The sequence below is a fragment of the Lissotriton helveticus genome, chromosome 9, assembly GCF_964261635.1.
Source record: "Lissotriton helveticus chromosome 9, aLisHel1.1, whole genome shotgun sequence".
In the NCBI taxonomy this organism is placed as follows: domain Eukaryota; kingdom Metazoa; phylum Chordata; class Amphibia; order Caudata; family Salamandridae; genus Lissotriton; species Lissotriton helveticus.
The window spans coordinates 106,780,961-106,802,944 of NC_136070.1; the positions used below are offsets into that span (position 1 = coordinate 106,780,961).

General features: G+C 43.6%; 1 protein-coding gene across 2 annotated transcripts in view; it reads left to right on the forward strand.

Moving 5' to 3' along the window:
* TMEM121 (transmembrane protein 121) overlaps positions 1–21,984 on the forward strand; it is a 657,309-nt gene that overhangs the window by 390,664 nt on the left and 244,661 nt on the right. The window contains exon 1 of one of the 2 annotated variants that reach the window (XM_078662003.1): positions 19,327–19,465. The exons of the other annotated variant lie outside the window; for it this stretch is intronic. The gene's annotated coding sequence lies outside the window, so the exon portion shown is untranslated. Of the gene's footprint in view, positions 1–19,326; positions 19,466–21,984 lie in introns of those variants that run through there. 2 annotated transcript variants of the gene reach the window in all.

The window sequence follows — 21,984 nt, forward strand, 5'->3', positions numbered from 1 at the left end:
ATACTTAAAGTAAATGAAAAGTATTCTAAGAGAAATCACAAGTAATCTTACTGTATTTTGAACTTTGTTAAAAGTAGTTAGATGTGCCTTGGTCACTCAAATATTGACTGTATATATGTTGATATGCTATACTGAAGTGTGAATCTGTAATGACTGGTTTTGTCCTCTTATGTTCTGGTTTTTCCACTAATGTACTCTTTTTGATGATACGCTACTGTAAAGCGCTCTGATACCCTACACTGGGTCATGTTCGCGCTATAGAAAACATTAAATAAATAAATAAATAAATAATAAAAATCTGTAATCGAGTCTAATACAATCCTCAATTGCATTTCTGTGTACAGCTTTGCATTTGAAAGTATTTCCTACTTGCCTGTGCCAAGTCCTGCTTGGTTCTAGAAAATAAAATATAAGTTTACTTTTTCATACTTCCTTAATTGATTTGGATTCTGTCTCCGAGTATGTGCCATCAGCCTTGATTGAGTGAATACAATAAATGCTTAGCACACCCTCATGATAAGCCTAACTGCTCGGTCACACTACCACAAAGAGAGCTGTTACTACTTGTCTAATTTAGCCTCTGCTATACCTGTGGGGACACCCTGTACTCTGTGCACACTATACCTTACTTTGGTATAGTTTATACAAAGCCATCTTCTTACACATAGTAGTTACAGACATGCACATATATATTTGTACACATGTAATGTTAAATTTACGCATGTGAGAAATCTGTAACTTAAAAGAGAATTAGAACTATTCTAGAGTAGGACATTCTGAATCTCACAGCTTCGATGGAATTTCAAAGAAAATCCCCTCTAGATTTGTAAAATGTCTGAAATGTACTGCAAATGTAGTCATAAGCCTATGAAAGTGAATTTCTTTTATTATTTTTAAATCAGACATCCCTCAGGGTAACTCCTAAGATTTAACAGGTAGTTGACTTCTGGCAGACTACCAAAAACCTTTTTTAGGGACGTGCATTATTTCAAGTCTGACGTTTCCTTTCATACAGCTCCAGTACTCCCACTGCTACATACAATTCATGGTGAAAATATGCTGTTAGAAATATATTTTTACTTTTGGGTAAATCCCTTGTCTTACCACCTCCCCCTGTGTAGTGCGAAGTGTTCTGACAACTTTTATACACTATCTGTAATATTGCTTGATTGTTAATCGATGTCTGTGAATAGGGTGGAAAAAGTATGGTAACACCCTTCTATGTATGATTCTTATCCTCCCGAATGCCACAACTTGCATCCCCCTGAGAAACACCTTTCTAGCCGCCATGGTCCACAGCTAAGAACTGTGAAAAGTCTGCCAAATGAACATACATTCGTAGGTACTAGATTCTATATAGAAGCATTTTTACAGATTTTAATTCCGTGAATCCCATTGCTAACTTGCAGGTATACATGGCATGACGATATCTGATAAAATGCTGGTCCTGACATAATAGGGTCATTTTTGGCAATGGTTAGGCATCTATGACAAATGCTTGAAAAATGCTGGCCGAAACATCATACTGGTAATTTCTGACATATTGCGGGTATTCATGGTAGGATAGTGTCTGCCTCTGGCATGATGCTCTTCCTGAGAGAACGATGAACATGCTTGACATACAGTGGCTCTGAAAGTATGGTGTCACATCTTACCATATTATGGGCATCCATGAAACAAAGGTGGAGATGCATGCATCCACACCTTTTATAATGCCGTCCCTAGCTGCTGCATATGGCGGTAATCAATTACGCTTGACAGGTATACATGCCCACCCTAATAATGCTTAATGGTGGTTCCTCCAGGCATCTTTTGGGTAGCTATGGTATGGTTGAGCCAAGGCACGAATGTGAATTCTGTACAGCAGTCTAAGAGAAAAGAGGATCCAGTACAAATACACATATGCAACATGTAGTCTAGTGTTGTATATGATTAGCAAAACTTCCCTTCAAGGAGTAGGATAGATATTTATTTGCCAGTGCCGGGGCTTTCAGGATAAGGAGAAACTTATTTCATTTGTAAATGCTTGTTTAAAGTTAAAATTCCCTGCTCTGTTAATAGAATGCATATATTGATCAACTGTGTACCGCTTTTCACATAAGGCCATGGTTATGTGATACTGAAGATTTGTGGCTTTGAGCCTGATTTAGAGTATGGCACAATGTCCACCGTCCATCAGGTGGTGGAGGCATATGTATATCTGACATCCTGATTGATATCTGTTTCCTTTTTGTATAGATATAATATCTATAACGTGGAGAAAAGTGACCCTTTACCATTTTTTTGTCCTGAAGAAGGTGACTTTTGTTTACAAGCTGTTATACCACCGAAACGTGCTGACGCATTCACCAACCAAGAGTCCCAAAAAAACAAGGGACATTTAGATAAGAAAAACATCTTTTTACTAAAGGCTTCCTACGTATAATGTATTGTATTTGGATCATATGGATTTTTAACAGATGATAATGACTGTACTTTTTCTGGGTCTTTGTTTCTTGTATTTTAATATGTTGACATAAGACACTGTATCGTATAAATTGTGATTTTTAATTTATTGTTTTGTGCATATCTATGGAATATCCGAGATTTTTAACAGATATATGATAGGAGGAAAACGTTATTATCTTTTTATTAAAAACTGTGCAAGCATTACATTTCAGTTTGGGGTTTAATTTGTTTGCCATTTAAGAGTAGTATTGGCCGACTTTTGGCAAACAGGGGCAACATAGAGCCTTTTGAGTGTATGAGACTAGAGTGGAAGTGTATGTGATCTTTTTCTTTGCTTATTGGTCTTAAGAGCCCTGTTCCCTGGAACGGGTTGGGCCATCTCTTGTGTTGTCTACCAGTGTTGGTGAAACCCAAACGGTTCAATAGTTTGAGTACCGGCCTGCAACCCCTGAGCTTGGCTGCTTGTCTTAACCTTTAATAATATCACATGTTTGTACATCCTGAGATGACTCTGATACAGATAACTTGATCAAGTCCTGCTAACCATTTCTTAAAGAACAAAAAGATATGGTACAGAATGCAATGTGCTGTGGGTTAAACAAAAGCAGCACTAGACTAGGCTGCAGCCGGACAGAACAGGAGGCCCGGAGCAGCATAGCCTGGGAGCGGGCGGTGGGTGCCGGATTACTGTGCAAAGGGTGGCATCTGGTGACCATTAGTTGCATCGGTATATTTATGTATTCGGTCTAATATTTTTTCGGTTATCTCTCGCTGTTGTCATTGAAATTACTGGAGTGATTAACAATTATCTGGACTATGTTGTCACATAGCTAAAGTTTTCGAGAGTCCGATAGTAGTTTAAGCGGAACCGCGGTACAACAAAATGCTTTCTAGCATGCATAGAGGCGGGGAATTATACAGCAAGGAAACAAACAAGTGCTCGCCATTGCGGGAGGCAGCCGCTTGTTTATATTTGTATTGCGCTTTCACTTTCACTTTAAGTGAAAGCGCGATGCAAAAATGAACACGTGGCTGAGTGAAAACAGATGGCCCCCTAAAGATAACAAAATTGCTTCATGACAGCCTTGAAGCAGACGATCCAGTCCGGATGGGCCAGAGGAAAAGAGGAAAGGGTGACAACCAAAAAGGCTCAGTTCAAATCCGAGACCCCTCATCTACAATATATCTTGCCAAAGCGTTTAGCGCATGCGTGCTGTAACGCTAGGCGAGATCTAAAAAGAACCCTTTTCACGCTTCACTTAGTGTGAAAAGAGCGTGCAATGGATGTTGCAGTGGGCGTTCTGCTGCAACACCCATTGCTTTTTGATGCTGCCCCTATTTACAAGGATAGGACAGCGCCAAAAACTAAGGCCAGGTAAAACCTGGATGGCGATAGAGAGAAATTATTAATTTCTCCTTATATTTTGCTCTTTCTATGTGTGCTGCTTTCTAAACTTCTTGCCTCTTATTTTTTCTGACCTGTTTTTGTTGGCTTTGGAACTCTAGGCACATTTCCACTGCTGATCTGTGCTAAAGCGCATATGCTCTCTGTGGAAATTATGATTTTAATTAGTTATACAGGATTTGTATATTCGGTTTACTGGTAAGCCCCTTGTAAAATGCACTGTGTGTGCTCAGAGCCTGTAAATCAAATGCTATTAGTGGGCCTGCAAATGCAAAGGGAAGAAATGATGGACAATGCAAACATTCACCCCCTGTCACAGAGATCTGGGTTTAATCCATCGTTCTTTTACTCACCACGCCACCCCAGTTTTGGCCCAGCCACATGCAAATCAGTGTTGACCCTGTTCCTCTTGGGGACAGTCCAGCCCGAACTGCCAAGCCAAATTCTCTTTGGACTGGGACTGGGACCGGTTTCGGAGGATCACCCCTCATCAGCCAGGCTAGTGGGACTACAGCACTAAATGTGCCACCCACACAAGTAGCCTATCAAATGTGTCTCAGACCTGCCACTGCAGTATCTGTATGCACAGTGTTTAACTGCCATGTTGACCTGGCAAGTGCATCTACTTGACAGTCCCTAACCTTCCCTTTTCCTCCATGTAAATCTACTTAAAGGAAGGCCAAAGGTTCCCCCACGGGCCGGGCGCAGTGTATATGTAAGGTGGAACATGTCTGGGTGTATTTTATATAGCTTGATATTAAAATACTGCCAATTTAGTTTTTCACTATTGCAAGTCCTAGCTCTCCCAAAGGCTACCATTGGAGCTTCCTTGTAACATTTTATAAGTTTAACTTTTAATTGGAAACAGCTAGAGATTTGGAGTTTGGGCTCCCTGAGCTCTGAATTTATTAGCACATCTTTTAGTAAAGTTGGTTTTTAAATTGTGTTTTTAAAAATGGCACTTTAGAAAGTGGCCATTTTCTTGTTTAACCATCCTGTGCCTCTGCCTGCCGGTGGAATCAACGTCTGGTTTAGACTGGCAGGAGCTTGTTTGTGCATTCACTCCAAACTTTCACACAAAGGGAATAGAGGTGTGCCCTGCATATGCTGATGAGCCTTCCTGCGCTAGTGGGTGGAGTTGTCACTAACAGTTGAATTGGCTGTTGCTGCCTTTCACAATGCTGTCTCCACCCCCTGTAGTATGGCTGGCCAGGGAGGACAAAACTGGCTTTTGCTAAGCAAGAGAGAATTTCTTACGAAGACTTTAAAGGGGAAAAAAGGGGTATAAGTATTAGAAATAAAACCCCAGTGTTGGAAAGTGGATTACTAGTAGGGGCAAATGTATATCTACCAGTGGCAATAAGGCCACTAACATAGTATAGGGCTCAAAACAGGGCTAAGAAAATTATTAATATGATCAACCCATTGTAGCTTGGTTGCTAGCAGGCAGGCTTAACTTCAAAGACAGGTATGTAAAGAATTTTAAAACACCTTTTCAGTAAACAATTAAGACACAGTGCTGAATAAAAATCTAATCCCAATTTATAAACATAGGAAGTATTTCTATCTTTAAAATTAAACCAAAATGACAAAAATCCAATGTTGGGAACCGGAGATATGAATTTTCAAATATTTAGCAATTTCTAGCACATAGAAACCTCTAATGCCTTGTTAGGTCATCTGGTCGCGATAGATCGGGTCAAAGTCAAAGTTTCAGCCCGACCGTGATGCAGCCTTGGGTTGCTACCCCAAGCGCTAAGTCTCGGTCAAAGTTTCTACCTTCTGACTTCGAAACTTTTCTGGATCTTTTCTTCCTAGGGTCCCTCGAAGCTCTCAGCCAGTCAGGATTCAGCGAGAGTTCGCGGGATTGCCTTGTGACGAGCTCCCAGTCAAACTTATGGTAGTGCGACCTCTGGAGCGTTCCAGCGGAGCGAACCAAGGATCCAGGCCGACACGCAGTTGAAGGCAGGCGGCTTGGCTGTCACGGTTGCTCCTGGTCACCTTTTCTTCATTCGGACTTAGAAACTTTTACGGAGCTTTTTCTCATGGGGTCCCTCGATGCTCTTCGCAAGGCTGTATTCGGTGAGGGTTCGCCGGCCTCAGACATTGACTCCTTCCGGTCAAAATTTGGAAGTAAGACCTACGGAGCTTTTCAGAGGGACAAACCTGAACTGCAGGCCGACTTGCGGTTGAAGGCAGGTGGCTTGGCTGGCCAGGTTGAGTCGGTCCTCTTATGGAGCTTTTTTCCAAAGTGGCTCCAAAGTTCTCCTATCTTCTGGAACTTCTTCCTGAATTCCCCCAAAGGGTCCCACAGTGTCTCAAACTCCCTCCAAGGGTCTGGAATCTCCAAGATGGTCCTTGAAAGTTGAGGACTTCAGTTCCCACAATCCACTTGGACAAAACCCTTACAAATCCACTGGTAGTTCTCCAGGTTGAGGATCCTTGGTGGTGATGTTCCAGGTGAGCTCTGTTAACCTGTAGCTTGCAGGGAGTCCACTCTTTAGTCCTTTTACAACAGGATAGTCGACAGGCTGTAGTTTCAGATGGTGCAGAAGGTGCAGTTTTCAGAGTGCAGGCCTTAGGAAATTCACATCATGGCCCGTCTTGCTTTCTTACATTTCAAGAAGCAGATCTAAGAGGCTCTGCCCCTCTCAGATACTTATTCCAAGTTCTCTGGGTCAAGCAGGAGGTCACTCCTGTCCAATGGGCTGCAGGGTACCACCCAAAGGTCTGACCACTACCTGCAGAGTGTGGCACTATTTTGTCCCAGAGTGCACCAATTCTTCCAAATTCATACTAGCTGATTTCAGCAGGGAGAGAAGAGCGAGCTAAACACACCCCTAGGGTGGTTAAACGTCATAGTCTCTCCCCCTTGCATCTACTCATTCCTTTCCTAATCCTAGCTCTGGCTGGGTTCAAAAGAGTAGAGTTGTAAATGACACTGATGTCTTCCTGTTCCCATGCAGTAAATTGTTTACGACTCCTCCCCCTGCTCTGGCATTCCTGTGTAACAGAACACTGCTCTCCCTGCAGAGCTGGTCAACCCCAGGGGCTCTTTATCACCTCTTCAAAGCAGACTGGCTAATCCTCTTAATCCACTGACCAATCAGGACAGACCACTGGAAGGCTGAATCTGGACTTACAAACAAGAAAGTCTTATAACTTCTTATACAAGGCCGGACTGTCCATAGCTGGCAACGTGAATTTCCCTGGTAGGTCAGCGCAGTGGGGGCCAGTTTTGTGGCTGCTTGGGGCAGCTTTTCTTACAGGGTGCCGGTTTTGAAGCAGTGCTGCAAAATTGCCCCTCTGCAAGAAAAGCTGGATTGGTGCTGCACGGCAAACAGCCCACCCTCTCCCAGGGCAGGTCGAGAAGCAACCTGCCAGGGCTGGTTGCTGTTTCCAGTCCGGCCCTGTTCTTATTTGTACATTTTAGGAGAAATTCAGCAATATCATATTGTTTAGTTTATTAATACTATTCTGGGAAGTCTTTGAATGGCACTTTTAGCCTTCTCCTATCAAGAGTTATCAGTTAATAACTTCCTGCAATGTTAACCTATGTGGCAGTGGATTTGCAGCAGGAGAAAGGACTTGGGTCATTTTTCCAGCACCAGGGCTTATAAAAACATATTTTATAAGTACTCTACAAAATATCTACAGGCCCCCCACCCCAGGAACAGCTAGGGGAGACTTTAGGGGTTCTGAATATGTAAAAATATTGCAAATCCTCCCTGCACAGTGCTCCTACCACCAAAGACGATTTTGGGCAGCACTTTATCACAATGTGGGGAGTAAAATGTGCAATTTCACTTAACCCTGTGCATATAAAATTCATTTTATAAGGGCTCTCCTTATAAATACCTGATCCCCCACCCCTGGGACACCTAGGGGAGACGCTGGGGGTAACTAATATGCCCAAATATTGTATGTCAACCATTGTTAAGTGCCCCAAAAACCAAAGTCGAGTCTGGACACAATTTACTTTTTAAAAGCAGTCCTGCAACATAGCGCCACTTTTAAACTGACCTCAGGCTTCAGCAGTGCACACATGCAAGTACATAAAGGGCTGCTGGCCTCTAAACTGCCATGCCCTATTATTTACTAGGGACTGAGAGGTAGTTTCAATCCCCTGCCCCATTATGTACTAGGGCCTTATAGGGTAGGTCATGCCAATGGCAGGGGTACCACAACCCATAGTGTACCCTAGTGTATGTAGGTGTTTTCACTGCATTCTAAATGTGTCTCTTTCAGCATAGCACTGGCCCTGGCCCTGGTTAGGCAGAGCCCATGGCCAATGAGAGTCAGTTACCACCAGTACCAGACAGCAAAAGGTTGAGGGGTGCCCAGGGCACAGGATGACTTTGCAACATCCAGATTTTGATTAGTTCTAGACTAAGATGACCCTGCCAAGAAGAAGCGCCGAAGAGCTGCCAGGAGGAGCACTGCCCTTTTGCTGGGTTGGCCTGTAGCTGCTGCTTCTGTCTGTTGGCAGTGGAAAGGACTGTCCCTTTGCCTTGCTGTGGTATCCTGCTTAAGAAGATTCTTCAAGGGCTTAAAGTAGAGATTGCCTCCTGTTAAGAAGTTTCAGGGACACAAAGACTTCACCTGCAGCATCCTTGAACTCCACTGCTGGGAGTTCTAGGCTGCCTTGTGGTACAAAATCCCCTTGGAGGCTGCTCCTGCTGCAAAGAACTGAAGACTTAGGAAATTACTCCTTGCTGTGTTTTCCAACGCTTCTTTCCTCATTTTGCCTTGTATATTTTGAAGTTTTTGAGGCACTTTGTCTAAAAATCACACATCCATAGTTTCCTATGCACAGAATTGCTTGTAGTAATATTTTGAGTTGTGTATGTTGGGTTTTTTCTCGTTTTGTTTGGTTTAGATAAAAACACTTTATTTTTCTAAGCTGGTGAGGTGTCCATTTGTAGTGTTTTCACTATGTTACTACATGTGTTATGTACAAATAATTTACATATTGCTTCTGACATGAGCCTGTCTGCTGGTGCCAAGCTACCAAGGGGGTGAACAGGGGTTATCTAGGTGTGTAACTCCCTAATCCTGACTAGAAGGAAGGGTCCCTACTTGACAGAGTACAAACCACTGCCAACTAGAGACCCCCATTTCTAACAACATGTGATTATATGACACATTTAGTGTTAAAGAAACTTTTTTATAATCTTCATGTAAAATGCTACTTCTTCAGTCAGGTTGAAATCACACTCTTTCAGACGTTTTCCAAGTAGGCCCTCTTGACTCACAGCTAGTGTTGCAACAGACTTTGATTTGCTGCAGTAAAGGATTGCAAACTATAGAAGGTAAAGGCTCAGGGGTTCCAAAGGCAAATCTTGGTAGCGTCGATCCTCACTGACATCCCAGTTTACCCTTGTCTGATTATCAGAATATCTAGGGACAGATTTACAGAGATGTCATGAAATGCTGTGCTGCTTGTGTGACAGAGAGCAGGAAAATGTAACATCTATTGAGATATGGCACATTCCTGCTCTCTCCCTAAATCTGGTGCACAATTAGGGTGTTTATAGCTACCCACACACCATTGCACCATAGTGCAAAGGTGTCTGCATCATGTGTAGCATAGATTTTGTACTAGGGGGGGTATCTTTCCAGACGAAAATACGATGTCTAGAGAAAGTTTAAAACTTTTTCCACTTTGGATGTACACTGTACACATGCAAACGTGAGAAATGTTTGGAGATATCAGTATGGTATTGAATTCTTAGTAGATAGAGCTTTACATCAAAAACCATGGGTAGATGCATGGGAACTCCCTTGCACCACCATTGGAATGCCCCTCTGACGCAAAGTAGTTCACAGCAGGCCAAACTGCTGCTTTGTGTTACTTTCAGGCAACGTTCCAGCTCAAAAAAGCAAGTTTTGCACTGGTAAATTCCGAATATATATTTTGCACAGGTTTGCATCACTTTTGCAATGCAAAATCTGCTTAAAATGTTAGTAAATCAGCTCTGGGATTAGAATGTGATGCGATTTGTGTTGATTTTGCATCTTTCTTAAATATATCTCGAGAGTTTGCCATTTTTTTAATTAAAATGCATGTAATTTGATTCATTTATTTATATTAATAATTCACTCCTCACAAAGTAATTTGCATTCAATTGTAAAAATAGCTTTAAGAAGTTGGGAACGATATAGAAAACTGGGTCCTCTCATTCACAACAATCTGCAATATATTTTCGGCAAACACAATGTGCTCAGATTTACATCTAAGAAAAAATGCACATCTACTGCCGGTAGTAGTGCTGATTGACGTACCACACGATATGTCAAAGCTTCTGATAATGGAGACGATATCTGGCTTACCTGCGTTGATAGAGATCCAGAGCTAGGAAAGCTGACACTACAGATATGTATTTTAAGTGCATTAACTGTGCTGCAGTGTTTGGCATGGTGCAGCCCAGCTTTAGGCCTGGGTTAACTTTTAATTATTTGGCCAAATTCTTGCAATATTCACTAAATCCACGTTACATGACTTATACTCAGTTTGTTCCAGGTTTGCAGTCATGATATTTCATGAAAATGTCACCATTGGGAAACCAGTGCAATCAGAAAATGTCCTGCGGTAACTGTAAAATTGATTTGTGATGCGGCCTAGAGACATTTCCTGCTCAAACTAGCCTCCTGTTGGCATCTTGCCTAACTTTGTATGTGAGACATGCCTTCACATTAAATTTTCATGGAAGATACCAAGAGTATTATGCATAATATTCATAATTGTTCTTACTTTTCGTGATGATTTACGTGACAGAAAATATTTGAAACAATATTCCATCCTTTCCAATATTCTACCTTTACGCAGCACCCAAACAAATTCAATTCTTGCAGAAAATTAAGGCATCTGAGACATCCATAGAGTTGTTGCCTAAATGATTCACACATTTCCTACCAATAATGCCTTGAAGATTACTAAAAAAACACTTTTGCTTACATATAATAGTGAAAAGGTATGGTGCAGGGGCCAGAGCGGCTGACTCACGAGCAGAGGACTCACGGTTCGATCCCCGGCGCCGCCAGCAGTTCAGCTCAGCACCCTGTTACTCTGGGCAATAGCTCACTTACTCTCCCCGATGGCCCCCAGTGCTTTCAGACCACTACGTATGATTAGTTTGCCCTTTACAAATACCAGATACAAAAGCTACTGAAATCTACAACTTATGATCGTCCTCACCCGGCAGCAGCAGGCAACATTTAAATATGATGGGGCGTAATGCCCAAAAAACTCACCATATACATGTTGCCTTTGCTGGTGGGTCTGGCTCAGGGCCGGACTGGAGGTAGCGGGCACCGGGCATTCCCCCGGTGCGCCACACGGGTGGGGGCCGGTTTTTCATAGCTGCAAAATCGTCCCTGTAACAAAATTGGCTGAAAACCGGCCCCGGCAAAGAGCTCGGCGGCACCTCCAACACCCCCGAGTGGGGAGGGGGAGCCAGCCGAGCACTTTGCCAGGGCCGTTTGTAGTTCCCAGTCCGGCCCTGGTCAGGCTGCTGTCTCTCTCTTCCTGGCGCTCTCCTCCATCAGCAATGACTGGGAAGGACTTCCTCTCTTGTACAATGTGAAACAAACCAATCCTGGCTGGAGCAGGCTAGCCCAGCATTCATTTTGAGGCTGGGGGATGCGGCTGCAGTCCCTAGGCTGTTTTTCAGCCTTGGAATTGCAGGCTCTGAAGTGCGCATGTGAGTTTGGTCAGCTGGGGCTAAAGAAATAGTGCAATTACACTAATCACCCGGGCCCCCGGCCCTCGCGCTTCAACAGCGTGAGCCTGGGAAACATTAAAAAAATAGAACTTTTTACCATTTTTTTAATGTGTGTGCCTGCTTCACCCGCAGCAGGCAGCGTGACGGTCCTCTGCTATAGCGGAGGAGCTGCCATTGTCCTCTCCTGTATTTCCACTTTTTTCCTAATAAAAAATGAACTCATAAGTGTCAGTTCATTTAGCTCATAGGTCATGAAAATTACTCCGTTACATAGTTGAAACTTTCTGGCACACGTAGAGTAGGGAGCTCCTATAGGTCTAACAACACTAAAATGTACATATTCTTAGAAGTGCAGATTATATTAATCGTTCAAAAGTTTCATATTGTTATTGATTTTGATGTGCATACTTGCATGTGAAAAATCACACAGTAGATAAACCATACATATCTATAGAGACTCATATGTGATCTAGGTTTTTACAAGCGCACTCCACCTAGTGAACTGACAGTGAGACTGCAAATGACAACCAATGGCCTGATTATGAGTTGGGCGGTGAATTCCTGTTCACACATTGTTTGGAAATATACAAGCTGTTAGGCATATAACACATTCTATAATTATTGGATGCGTTAAATATCTCCATCTTCGTTACATTTCAGCAGGTTAAACCTGCCAAAATGTAACAGGGGGAAAACCATACCGTATTTACTGTATCATGCATACTTTAGTGCATTAAACACCAAAATCCACATGTTATTCCCCAACAAACTGAAATAAGTGGTATTTATCACCTCGATAAATAACCTACCCCATGCTACCGTTATTAAGCATGTACAATAAATACCACCTATGCTCGTAATTAGGGGGCCTAAGTAAGCAATCTCGGTAATTCCAAGTGGAGAGACTCCATATTGTTAATCATATAATAACAATTGGATAGCCTGCCTGTGTGCAGTGGTCAGAAAAGATGCTGTGTCATTGCTGAATCTGCACATTGCACGTGCTTCCTTTTGACGCCATCATCTCCTGGGCCAAGTATCTGTTTCATGTTTAGCCCCAGGATACTCCTAACACTCATGATGACCTGCCAGACCTGTCACTGTCCTCCCAAAAACACAATCAGCAAACAAGCCACAAACAAGCCAATAAATATGATTAGTTGCCTGGCCCTTGGCGCGAGCGCACAGGAGCCCCAGCTGCCGGAGCCACATTTATCTAGGGCTGAAAGAGATACACAAAAAGGCAGGTGGTGCTGTGTGTCGGGCACGTACTGGAGAGATATAAACAGTTCATATTTGATTTATTGATACAATATGGAATACAGTTGCAGGCAATGTGGAAATAACATTGGTAGTTTCTGTATGTCTGTCATGGACGGCATTTGGAGTTTTATTGGATTGACATCAATGAAAGCTGTAACCTGACTCCAGTGAACTGACGTGATGTATTAAGGATTTCCCACTACGTCAGACTGCCTCTACTTGTTATAAGCATTGTTTTGTCAAACTTAAAGGCCCCACATTATGATCCTGATCTGGGTTTAGAGGATTTCTGTGTTGAACCCCACTTTGCCTGCTCATGACTCTCCGGATGTTCTTGCACCCGTTTTATCCTGGTTTTGGCACACAGGACAGGGGCCTAACGAAACTTGAGAGCCCCCCTGCAAAGTACATGCAGTCCGAAGATCTCAGGCCAGGGGCCTGCCAGTGCCAGAGGGGGCCCTCCGAGCTCAGGGCTCAGCCCCCTCCCCACACCGCACATCTACGGGGGGCTTTTGTTACGCCACTGCCACGGGACCTGATTTAACCCCTTGGCCGCGGCGGTAATTCCGCCGTGGCGCTAGGGGGGAGGGGGGCCGCGCGGCACCGCCATGCTCGTGACAGAACCACTCAGTCACGAGGCGCGGTGGCGCAGTGCTTGTGTCGGAATGGTTCCGTCACGGCCCCGCCCGCCTAATAGAATGCTCAGCGCAGGTGCGAAATCAGCGCCGCGCAGACGCGGCGGCTGTGCCGTGACGGAAGCAGTCCGTCACCAGCACAGCACCACCATCGTTCGTGACGGAATGGTTCCGTCACGAGCATGCAAGGGGTTAAAGGGATGGGAATCTGGGCTCCTGAAATAGCTTGAGGCTTTATTTGCAACAACAACCAGGTTCCAGAACCATGCCACACCCAACGTTTTCTCTGTCAATCGTATGGCCGCCCCTGCCAGAACAATTTCTTCCTTTCCAAACTGTCCCTAACCCTTACCTGCCACCCTGCCCTACACAGAAGCCATTGCATACGTTTACCACCTGCTTCTGACACCAGGGGCTAAATGTGTGCCTTAAAACCCTCAATAAAGAGTGGGTAATACCAGACAGTAATTTCGTGTCCACACAGTTATTCTGCAAAACAAGGGGTTTAACTTGTAATTGCACAGCACACGCGGGGTGTTCAGTGGAGGCCGGCACATGTAAGCGCAGTGGGGTGGGGCAGGGAGTCGACAGACAATGGAATAGGTATTATTTATTTATTTAGTTATACCTAGTCCATTGTCGGTCGACTTCACCCTCCTCCCAGCCCGATCCCGCCCCCTACCCCGCTCCACCCTGTTTACCTGTGCCAACCGCCGCGGGGGGTGTTACTGTAAAATAACAGTAATTACATCTGTAGGGTTTGCACCCTTCCAGTACTGTGCAGGCCATAATGGTTTACTCTCTGTGAGTGTATACAGTCTATTGTCAGATCCTCTGTGAAACAGCAGGTTGCATGACAGGACAGACAGGATAACTAAGGCGCCAGGAGCACTCAGGTGGGCAGACAAGCAGAGCCTGGCATGTGACTGCTACAGCCCTTCTTTTCAGAGGTACTGGCCTTCTGACAAAGTTGCCCATTTTTATAGTTGCCATTCTGAACACTGTACCTTGATGTAAAAGATAGGCAGGAATACATGGAAATTGGTGTATTTACCTGCAGTTTAATGCCGCAGAAAAACAAATAGGTCTAGGCAGTGTTAGTCATATGACTGACAAATGCTGGCTCTATTACAGTTCTTCTATCCTTCTAAGAGCTTTTGCGACTGCACAATAGATTTTTCTAATGCACAAAATCTCACTTTAGGAGTCAGTCAACATGTACCAACTTGTTAAATGGATACCACTTCGCAATTTGGAAGTAGTGTGTTGTAAGTGTCTCTTCTAAATTACAAATGAGTACATTCATTTTATCAGTGGTTTGCAACTGGAATTCTGGTCACAAAGGATTGAAATGTGCACTTTGAATCACTTCTCTTTTGTAAATGTTGAAACAGGTTTCTGGGAGTAGGCAGCGGTTGAAAATAATTCTTTTTTTTTTTAAACTGACTGCTTTAAAAAAATAAAATGTCTTTTGCCTCCTCCCTTTAAAAAAAAGTATGCTCTTTTATTCTAAGTCAATAAGAGGCATGGTGCTCTGCTGACCCTTGCCAAGTTACAATTTGATGGATACCTCATGAATAATAATGAGGTAAGCCATATTGTCATCCACTACGATTTGGAATTTTGAGAACCGACCTCTTGCTGTAAAGGTCAGTTTGTAAAATTCCATAGAGGTCACAAAAATACAGTCAGAAATTGCGCCCAGTTTTTGCAGTGGATGTATTAATACATCTAGCCCCTAGTTGCTAACATGTAATCTGATATTTATCATTATAAAGCCATTGGTTCTTAAAGGATAAAGTATTTATTTAATTACATTCAATGAATGAGTAACTAGGAACATAAATGACTAGAATAATTAAACTTTTATCACCGTTGTACCTGATATAGGTATGACTCCTATATCAGGGTTGGAGTTCATACACTGACTATGCAGAACATTCTTGTGGGTGAGTTTAGGCTCTTAATTCACTTTTCATGGAAAATACCAAGTGTATTTTGCATAATATGCATAATTGTTCCCACTTTTCGTGATGATTGCGGCTATTTCGTGAGAGAACATTTTTTGCAATTTATTCCACCCCCACGCAAATGCAACTCTTGCATAAATTGAGGCCTCTGGGAAATCCATAGAGTGGTTGCATTAATGATTCACCATTTTCCTCCTACCCATAATGCCTTGAAGATTAGTAAAAAAAAAAACTTTTGCTCACATATACTAGTGAAAGGCTAGTGAAATCAACAACGTATGACCTTCCTCTCCTATATTTCCACTTTTCTCCTAATAAAAAATGAACTCATAAGTGTCAGTTCATTTAGCTCATAGGACATAACAATGACTCCCTTACTCAGCTGGAACTTTCTGGCACAGGTAGAGGAGAGAGCTCCTATAGGACTGACAACACTAAAATCTACATATTCCTACAAGGGAAGCAAGAGACCACTTATGTGAATCGTTCAAAGGTTTCTTATCGTTATCTATTTAGATTTGTCAAGCTTGCATATGAAAAATCACATAGTAGATAAACCATAAATATCGATAGCCACTCATACGTGATCTAGGTTTTTACAAGTGCACTCTACCTATTGAAATGACAGTGAGACTGCAAACGCTTACTAATGGCCTGATTATGAGTTTGACGGTGAATTCCCGTATATGCACGGGTTGGAATTATGAGTTGTTATTAGTTGTATTACATTCTATAATTATCGGATGGATTACATAACTCAAACTTTATACATTTCAGCAGTTTAAATCTGCCAAAATTTAACGTGGGAAACCCATACAGTATTTACTATATCCTGCATATTTCGTGCATTAAACACCACATTCCGGATGTTATTCCCCAACAACCTGTAATAGGTGGTATTTATCGCCCTCGATAAATAAACTACCCATTGCTATCGTTATTTAGCAGGTACAATACATACCGCCTATACTCGTAATTAGGGCCTAAGTAGGCAATCTCGGTAATCCAGAGTGGACAGACTCATGTAAGGGATTGCAGGCAGCATGCTTCATATTGTCGATCACGTAAGACAACTGGGTAGCCTGTCTGGGATGCACTGGTCAGAAAAGATGCTGTGCCTTTGCTGAGTCTGCACAGTGCACGTGCTTCCTTTTGACTCCATCATCTCCTGGGCCAAGTATCTGTTTCATGTTGAGCCCCAGGATACTCCTAACACTCATGATGACCTGCCAGACCTGTCACTGTCCTCCCAAAAACACAATCAGCAAACAAGCCACAAACAAGCCAATAAATATGATTAGTTGCCTGGCCCTTGGCACGAGCGCACAGGAGCTCCAGCTGCCTGAGCCACATTTATCTAGGGCTGAAAGAGATACACAAAAGGCAGGTGGTGCTGTGTGTCGGGCACGTGCCGGAGAGATATAAACAGTTCATATTTGATTTATTGATACAATATGGAATACAGTCGCAGGCAATGTTGAAATAACATTGATACTTTTAGTATTTCTGTCATGAAAGGCATTTGATGTTTTATTGGATTGATATCAGTGAAAGCTGTAATATGTCTTCAGTGAACTGACGTGATATATTAAGGATTTCCCAAAAGGCCAGACTGCCGCTGCATGTTATGAGCATTGTTTTGTCAATCTTACATGTCCCCCATTATGGCCCTGATCTGGACTTAGAAGATGCCTGTACAGAATTCCACTCTGCCTGCTCATGACTGCCGGGTGTTCTTACACCCGTTTTTGCCTGGTGTTGGAGTACAGGACAGTGGCATAACTAAACCTGAGGGGGCTCCCCTGGAAAGTACATGCCGGCCCCTCCCACGCTGTCCCAGTCCGAAGATCCCAGTCCAGGAGCCTGCCAGAGAGGGTCCCCAAAGCTCTGGCCCACCCCACACCGCAGGGACTGCGGGGGTGTTGTTACACCACTGACACAGGACCTGATTTAAAAGGATGGACATTTGGGCTGCAGAAATCGCTTGAGGCTTTAGTAGCAAGAGCAGCCAGGCGCCAAAACCTTGCCACATCCACCCTTTTTCTCAGTCAAGGGTATAGTTGCCCTTGCCAGAACTATTTCTTCCTTTCCATACTGTCCCTAGCGCCTACCTGCACCCCTGCCCTATACAGAAACCATTGCATACATTTACCACCTGCTGCTGACATCAGGTGCTAAATGTGTGCCTTAAAACCCTCAATATAGGGTGGGTAATTGTAGTGTGGCAATAATAAAGAATACAAAGAAATGTATATAAAATCCAAAAGAAAGTTTATTCTAAGGGGTAACTTCTTAAAAGTAAGCAGGTAGCCACAGGATCGTCGCCAAATAATGTAGTGTGGCAATATTAAAGAATGCAAAGAAATGTATATAAAATCTAAAAGAAAGTTTATTCTTAGTAAATGGACCCACGACTGGCTAGAACAGGAGCTTGACCAGAAATGCCAAGAAGACTCCACATTCTAGAACATATAACACAAATTACATAGACAGGATTCATGAAAGCAATAAGCATAACTTACCACAAAAACCCCAGAAATACCACACGGTAATTTTGTGTCCACAGGTTATTCCGCGAGACAAGGGGTTTAGCTTGTAATTGCACCACACTTGTGGGATGTTACTGTAAAATAACACTAATTACGCTGTAGAGCTTGCACCCTTCCAGTACTGTGCAGCTCATAATGGCTTCCTATGTGTGAGTGTATACAGTCTATTGTCAGATCTACTGTGAAACAGCAGGTTTCATGACAGGACAGACAGGATAACTAAGACACCTGGAGGACTCCGGTAGTCAGACAAGCAGAGCCTGGCATGTGAGTGCTACAACCCTTCTTCTCAGAGGCACTGGCCTGCTGACAGAGTTGCTAATTTTTGAATTTGCTATTCGAAACACTGTATCTTGATGTAAGAGATGAGCAGGAATACATGGAAATTGATGTATTTCCTAGCAGTTTAATGCTGCAGAAAAACATATAGGTCTAGTCAGTGTTAGTCATGCCAGACAATGGTTGGCTGCACTACAGTTCTTTTAGCCTTTTCAGAGCTTTTGCGACTGCCAAATAGAGTTTCCTAATGCACAAAATCCAATTTTAGGAGTCAGTAAACATTTGCCAACTCGTCAAACAGGTTGCAGATGGATACCGATTTCCAATTTGGAAGTGGTGTGTGGTAAGAGTCTCTTCCAATTGCGAATCAGTATATTCTGTGTATCAATGGTTTGCAACTGGAATTCTGGTCACAATGTATTTAAGTGCACTTTGGATCCCTCCCACGTTGCTGAATGTTGAAAAAGGTTTCATCTGAGTAGGCAGCTGTTCAAAATAAAAAAGTTTTAAAAACTGGCTGCTTAAAAAAAAAGTAGTGTTTTTTATTTTAAGTCAATAACAGGCATGGTGCTCTGCTGACCCTTGCTGAGTCGCAATTTGAGGCATACCTCATGAATATTAATAAGGTAAGCCAGATTTTCACTCACTCCGATTTGGAATTTTGAGAACCGAACTTTTGGTGTACAAGTCAGTTTGCAAAATTCCATACTGGTCCAGTTTTTGCAATGAATGTATTAATGCATCTGGCCCTTAGTTTCTAACATGTAATGATCTTGTATTTATCAATGCAAAGGTTTTTAATGGATAAAGGATCCATTGATTTACATTCAATAAATGAGCACCTAGCAAAATGAATGACTAGAATAATTAAAACTTGATCGTGGTCAGGTGTGAGTCCTATTTCATGGTTGGAGTTCATACACTGATTATGCAGAAAATTCTCTTTGGATGAGTTTAGGCTCTTAAGTCACTCAAATTCATGGCTTGATATAAATTTACACCGAGGTGTTCTTCATTTCCCATCCAGCTTTCAATGGCCGCTTCAAGTTGTACTGGCAGGTGATGATCCGGGATCTCCACTACTCTAACATCTTGGAAGCTGATGTTCTCAAACTCGTTGGATATATAGTGTCTATAGTCCAAAACAAAGACATCAATTGTACAGCACCAAGAAACATTACGCGGAAGAAAGGTAAAACTGTTGCTTTTCACAATATTTGCTTCTGTTTACTTGTAGTAGTAGTAGTATCGCATATTTTTATAGCGCTGACTGTCACCCAAAGGGTATCCTTGCGCTTTGACTCTTCTAGACCATACACGATGTTACACTCTCACGATGTTAAACTGCCCTAGGAAAAAGGTGGGATTTCAATCCTTTTTTAAAGGAGCTAAGTTCCCCAGCGCTCCTTAAGAACAAAGGTAAGGAGTTCCAAAGTTTGGCCGCAGTAAATCCAAAGGAACGACCTCCCATCCGAATCCTCTGAATTCTAGGGACTGCCGCCAAACATGCCAACGAAGATCGCAGAGGTCTGGCTGGCATGTACCAAGAAAAAAGCTCTTGCAGCGGGACAGGCCCCTGACCATGAAGGGCCCTAAAAACTATGCAAGAAGCTTTAAAACAAATGCGCTGGTGGATAGACAACCAGTGGAGATCTATTAGCGCTAAGAGGAGGAGGAGGAGGCAGAGCGTAACCGAGAAAGGGCCAACTTGGCTGCCATGTTCTGTATTCGCTGCAGCTTAGCAATCAAGGTGCCAGGAGCGCCCAGAAGTAGTGCGTTGCAGTAATCAAGCCTGCTTAAAATGATACTGCGCACTACCTCTGGTGTGGCTTGAACCGGAAGCATGGGAAGGATCTAGCGCAGCGTGCGAAGCAGCATCATGCATGTGGCGACTGTTTTATTTACAAACGCGTCCAGCTGTAAATTTGGTCCAAACATAACTCCCAGGTTACGGGCAGACTCTGCCGCCGCAACTGTACCCTTGGAGGAAGTGGGCCAAAAGTCCGCCGGCAGAGGACGAGGGGTACGATCCATGGAACAATGCAGCACCTCGGTTTTAGAGCTGTTAAACTGAAGAGAGTTTCGACGCAGCCAGTCCGCAGTGGCTGTCATGCAGCGATGGAAAGTCTCCTGAGACACGGCTTCACTACCTTCAAAGGAAAAAATAAGCTGAGTGTCATCAGCATAATTGATGACCGAAATACCAAAGGATTTGATCAGCCTGACCAGAGGGCGGAGATAAAGATTAAATAAAATAGGGGTAATAGCCGACCCCTGAGGCACCCCTTGCCCCACTTTTTTAATGCCAGATCTATAAGGCGGCAAGGCCACTACCTGGTGTCTATCATAAAGATAGGAAACCAGCCAGTCCCTAGCCAGGCCGGCCACCCCGATTTCCTCCAGTCTACTAATGAGGATAGCGTGACTGACTGTATCAAACGCGGCCGACATATCGAGCAGCACTAAAAAGGCCGCCCGACCAGAGTCGACTCGCGAGCGAAGATCATCCAGGACGACCACTAATGCGGACTCAGTGCCATGAGCTGGCCTGAAGCCAAACTGGGCCACGTCCTGACAGATATTGGTTTCCAGGAAGCTGGACAGATGTTTGGTAACCAATTTCTCCAGGATCTTAATGGGAAAGGGAAGCAGCGAAATTGGCCGATAATTTGCCGAACATGTAGGGTCCAACGTTGCCTTCTTCAGAAGAGGGGAGACCACAGCCTATTTCCAGCATTCGGGAACCATGGCGGTCCCAAGGGACTTGCAGCAGATAGCATAGAGAGGGGGAAAGAGTTCCTCATGGAACTCCTTCCAAAGTCTGTGAGGCAACGGGTCCATGGGAGTTCCCGAGGACACGCCTTTAGCCAAGAGGCAGAAATCCTCATAGGAAGGGGAAGGAAAACTATCCAGCCGTACCTGCCTCCCGGCTTCCTCATAGGCCCCAGAGATAGATAAAGGTGCCGAGTCAGACAGAGGCTGAGAGCGAGGAGTAGCTGGATCACAAAGGCTGCTCAAAATAGTGGCAATCTTATCCTCAAAGGCCATTGCCAAGGAGTCACATAAGGACTGGGAGACCGGATGTTATTAGTGGCACAGGCAGGATGAGAGAGGTTCTTAACGATTTTAAACAGGGTCTGAGACTTATTCACTGCCTGCGTCAACGTCTCCTCAAGAAACTTGGCTTTGGCGCACTTGATTTGCGCTTTGTATTCCAGAAGTGTGCCTGTTTGAAGAAGACTTTGTCAGGCTCGAGATACTGTTTCCTCCAGGCTCTTTCCTGCTTACCCCGTAGTTTCATCTGGAGGAGGTCTTTGGAATACCAAGGGGGCCACTTTATCCAAAGAATCTGTGATTTGTTGGCAGAGGCTCGCATAGCTCTCTTCCACATTTCCTCCCAAGGTAAATCCCCCTGATAGCTGGATTGGTAGGCTAGAATGTTTCAAAAGCCTGGACCATTGCCTATTAGGTTTGGCAGTAGCTCCCATGTTGCCACTCTTCAAAGTGTCAGCAGGAAGGAGTAGGGTGAAAAGAATAAGAGCATGGTCCGTCCAACATTGGGGAATTATGTCCCTAATCATAACCTGATTATCATCCGCAAAAACTAAATCTAGAACATGACCCTTTAAATGAGTCTGGGAGAGCACCTGCTGCTGTAGGTGTATATTGCAGCAGGCCTGGCACAGGTCTCTATAAGATGAATCCGAGGGC